Source organism: Colobus angolensis, unplaced genomic scaffold (assembly GCF_000951035.1).
Source record: "Colobus angolensis palliatus isolate OR3802 unplaced genomic scaffold, Cang.pa_1.0 Scaffold30, whole genome shotgun sequence".
Classification (NCBI taxonomy): Eukaryota; Metazoa; Chordata; class Mammalia; order Primates; family Cercopithecidae; genus Colobus; species Colobus angolensis.
Genome location: NW_012116266.1, coordinates 2,464,428 through 2,469,422, shown reverse-complemented (window position 1 = coordinate 2,469,422; position 4,995 = coordinate 2,464,428).

Genomic DNA, 4,995 nt, shown 5'->3' with positions numbered 1-4,995 from the left:
GATGGTCTCGATCTCCTGACCTTGTGATCTGCCCGTCTTGGTCTCCCAAAGTGCTGCGATTACAGGCATGAGCCACAGCGCCTGGCCCTGGTCAGGCTGGTCTTAAACTCCTAACCTCAGGTGATCCACCCGCCTGGGCCTCCCAAAGTGCTGGGATTATAGGCAGAAGCCACCGCACCCAGCCTTTCCTGCTTTCTTTCAAAGACCCCTTCATGGAAGGTGTTTATACATGTGGCAGATTTTATTGAATATTTAGGGTTCAGAAATGGTATCACATCACTGCCCAGCTCAGCCTCCCCTGGAAAGTCTATCTCACCACGAAGCAATCTGCCTGAGGTCACCTGCCAATTTTGGTGACTGGTTATCAGGCACACTGACTATTCCTCACCTCAGGGCCCTAAGTGCCTCACTGCTAAAGGGCATTCTCAGACACCAGACCTGGGACAGGGGGTTTTATGCCCCAATACCAAGCCACAGCTGATGGGGAGCCTATGGTGGTAGATAAGTACCCCAGCTTCCAAGGCTCATAGTGGGGAGATCGTGTAGCATGTTCTACAGAGCACTGCGGAGAGGCTTAGCACCAGCAGTGTTCTCATTAACATATGCCACTGTAGGGTGGCTATAATTAACAATAATATATTATGTCATTTCAATAGTGAGAAGGAAGATATTGAATGTTCCCAACACAAAGAAATGATAAATGTTTGAGATGATGGATATGCTAATTATCCCGATCTGATCACTCTACGTATGTATTGCAGCATCACTATGTATCCCATGAATGTATACAATTATTATTTGTCAATTAACAAAATAAAATTTAGTTTAAAAAAACACAGAAAAACAAAAATTCTTCATGGCTTCTGTCTTTTTCCTGTCTCTCACTTTACCCACCCCCTCACTTCTGTTTCCTGGCAACACCTCCCGGCAACCTGCCTACACCTAAGCCCTTCCTTAGCAGCTGCTTTTTGTAAAATCTAAACCAAGACACCTACTCTCTGTATTTCATTTGCTACTAGTTTAAATTCTCTGCCCTCTCTTAGTTTTTCAGGCCTTTGGTTTTATAGCTGACGTCTCAGGAATATCTCTGTGAAAACAACATGCCATCTACTCTTTGTATCACACAGTTTAGCAACATAGAGGAGCTGTGTCTTTGAAATTTCAGCCTTCCTTTTCTTCTCGCCTCCACCAGTGTCTGTTTGCAGCAGATGGAGGCAGTGAAGAAATTTCTCTGCCCCTTGATATGAATTGTGCATGGACTGTGGCCTCTTGCAAGGCAGAAATGACTGCAGTAAGCTTGCTTTTATGCAGTTTTACTTCCATCCAGTGGCAGGATATGTTTCTCCTTGGATGCAGTTGGAGTGGGTGGTGAACACAGGGACTTACAGAGTAAAAGCAGGGAGGATATCAGGTCTTGCAACATTATGGTCGCTTTAGAGGTCAAACTTGCTTGGGCATGATCTGGAAGGCTGATGTGTCCCGGGCTTGGGGTTTTTATTAAGAACCTTATGGAAAGGAACCACATAAAGGGAAAAAAGAATTGAAGTTCATAGGTTGGTTTAAAGATAGCAAGAAGCCAAGTATCGGGGACAAGAGAGGGCAGGGTTGTGAGGATGTTGTGGTGGTTTCTCTGGGGTAGGATAAGCAGCATTCAGGCAATAGCTCTTCTGTCAAGGAACAGGCTACAGCAGGTACAGCTCCATTCTGAAGCTGGTCATTGTGGAGACAGGTTTCTACTCATGATGGTTTCCTAATTGGATCAGTGATGGTATGACTTCATGGCCAACAACTGTTATGGCAGCTTGTGATCCACCTGCCTCAGCCTCCCAAAGTGCTGGGATTACAGGCATGAGCCACCGCGCCTGGCCAAAAAATTTTTTTTTTTTTTTTTTTTTCAGTTAAAAAAGTTGCAGCCAGGCATGGTGGCTCACACCTATAATCCCAGCACTTTGGGAGGCCAAGGTGGTAGAATCACTTGAGTCTAGGAGTTCAAGACCAGCCTGGGCAACACAAGGAGACCTCATTTTGAAAATGACAAAAATCATTCTTAACCCACCCCCATCCCCATTTAGAGAAACCAGTCTTGACATTTTGGCATATTTTTAATATTTAAAAAATATGTGAGATTAGGTCAGACATGGAGTTTTATAGCCTACCCATTTTACTTACATCATGAGCATTTTTTCATGTCATTACATATTATTCACAAACATGCTTTTAATGGTTGTATAATATCATACTCTACAGAGTTCTTTAAGGCATTTTAAAAAGTGACAACTAAATTTATTGCCACCCTAGAATACGAACGCTTCAGTGCTGTCGAACCTGTCTTCCAAGCAATTACTGGTTTATCTCATGCTATTATCAAGTTGTACCCTAAAGGATAAGTACATTTTAAGAAATATTAAAGTAAAAGACAAAACCTTAGCATAGGCTGCAATTTAGGCAAAGTAAAAAGAGAATCTGGTGTTATCTGTCAACAATTTAGAAAGCTTTTTCCATAAAATTAAATAATGACGTGATATGTCATTCACTGTACTTGCAGCAGCATAATTACAATAATGAGACTTATTTAATATAATGAGACTATATTTTAAAAATGTTATTCCAAGCATGCTACTTGGTGTTGCTTTGCTATTAAGCTACTTAACATTTTCCATTTAAGTTTTTAGGAAATCCAGGAAGCAACGTGAGGAGAAATTTTTGTTGAATTATAAAGCATATTGAAATGGAAAAACAAAAGCCTCTCTTGCATCCTCTAGAGTCAGGTAGCAACAGAGTTGGAAGCGTATAGCTTTAGCTAGAGTCCATAAGCCCTCTGCAATGAACACAAATTTATAGTGCTTTAAAACATAATAAAAAGAGCATACTTGATATTTTATTTCCTCTCCTGTCATCGTGGCTATCAAAAAGTTGCAGTTAATGTCACCTTTGGAAATTTGTATGGAAACAAAACCAAAATTATTGTGGCACCGATGCACATAAGGGTGATAAATGCAACGAACAGGGCACTCTTGGCCAGAAGAGAAAATGGAAATGGCACTGAAGAAATTACTTGCTGGTAGAAAAAGCAGAGTCAGACTGATTAAGTGCTGTTGCACTTGCAGATAAAAGGCTCAGCCCTGAGAAAGACACTGACCACACATTTTCCAGGAGAGGTCTTTCCTCTCTAGAATGAGACTCTTCAACTTTCAATTTTGTGATTAGTCGCTTGTTTCAGAGGGAGAGGAGAGCTCATCAAATACTGATGGCAAGATCTGGGCCATTAGAAGGATGAGTTTTTAAATCCGAGTTGCTCTTGCACGGCCTGGCTAGATGACCATAAGCATGTTTCTGAAATTATTCAAGCCCTGGTTTTTTAATCTGGAGAATGGGGATAATGATATTACCTATATCATAATGTTGTTGTGAGGTTTCACTGAGATGGTATGTGTAAAGCACATAAAGAATAAAGTTTCAATAAATGTTTGTGTTTTTATTGTTACTTGCTATGAACTGCCCTAGATACTTTCTGGTTTTTCTTTCTTTCTTTCTTCTTTTTGAGACAGTCTCACTCTGTCTCCCAGGTTGGAGTGCAGTGGCATGATCTTGGCTCACTGCAACCTCCACCTCCCTGGTTCAAGTGATCATCCTGCCTCAGCCCCTCCAGTAGCTGGGATTACAGGTGCATGCTGCTATGCCTGGCTAACTTTGTTTTGTATTTTTAGTAGAGACAGGGTTTCGCCATATTGGCCAGGCAGGTCTTGAACTCCTGACCTCAAGTGATCCACCTGCCTCACCCTCCCAAAGTGCTGGGATTACAGGTGTGAGCCACCATGCCCAGCCTTATACTTTCTTTCTTTTGAGACAGGGTCTCACTCTGTTGCCCAAGCTGGAGTGCAGCGGCCATGATCTGCAGTCTCAACCTCCTGGACTCAAGTGATTCTCCCATCTCAGCCTCCAAAGTAACGGGAACTCTAGGCATGTGCCCCCACCATGCCCAGCTAATTTTTTTTTCTTGTAGAGTTGGGGGTCTCACTATAAATAGGTGAATCCCCAAATTGGGGTCGGACCAGTAGAGTTCTTGACTTCACACAGGAAAGAATTCAAGAGTGAGCCAACAGAATAAAATGCAAGCAATGGAAGTTTATTACAGGAATAGAGTATGGGAAAATGACTGCTCCATAGACAGAGCAGGGCTACCCCACAGGCAGAGAGTAGCACATACGGATTGCTGTCTAGCTAGATCTATAGCCATTCCTTAATTATATGCTACATAAGGGGTGGGTCATTCACAAATTTTCTAGAAAAGGGGTGGAGAGGTTCCAGAACCAAGAGTTCCTTCCCTTTTAAACCATATAAGGTAACTTTCGGGTGTTGCCATGGCTATTTGTAAACTCATGGTGCTGGTGGAATTGTCTTAGCATGCTAATGCATTATAATTGGCTTATAATGAGCAGTAAGGGCAACTAGAAGTCCCTTTCGTCGCCATCTTGGTTGTAGCTGGTTTTGGCCAGTTTTTTTACACCATCCTGTTTTAATCATATTCTATTATTGATCAGCAGGATCATGACGGGTGCTCAGAAAACAAGTGCTGCTGATTAACAACTTCAGCTACGTTGCCCTGGTTGGTTTTGAACTCCTGGGCTCAAGTGATCCTCCTGCCTTGGCCTTCCAAAGTGCTGGGATTACAGGTGTGAGCCACTATGCCCAGACTGGTTATACTTTCTATTGGTAAGGTGCTATACCACCTCTTCACCTTGTGACAGGGACCACAATTACCACCAAAAAATCCATTCCCTCCTTTCTTATCATCAGAACCACAGTTTTACTTAGGACAGCAGTATACTCAGACAAAACACTACATTTCCCAGCTTCCAAAGAAACTGAGCATGGCCACTAAGATTTCGGTAGAAAACACCGGCAGGGCCGGGCGCGGTGGCTCAAGCCTGTAATCCCAGCACTTTGGGAGGCCGAGACGGGTGGATCACGAGGTCAGGAGATCGAGACCATCCT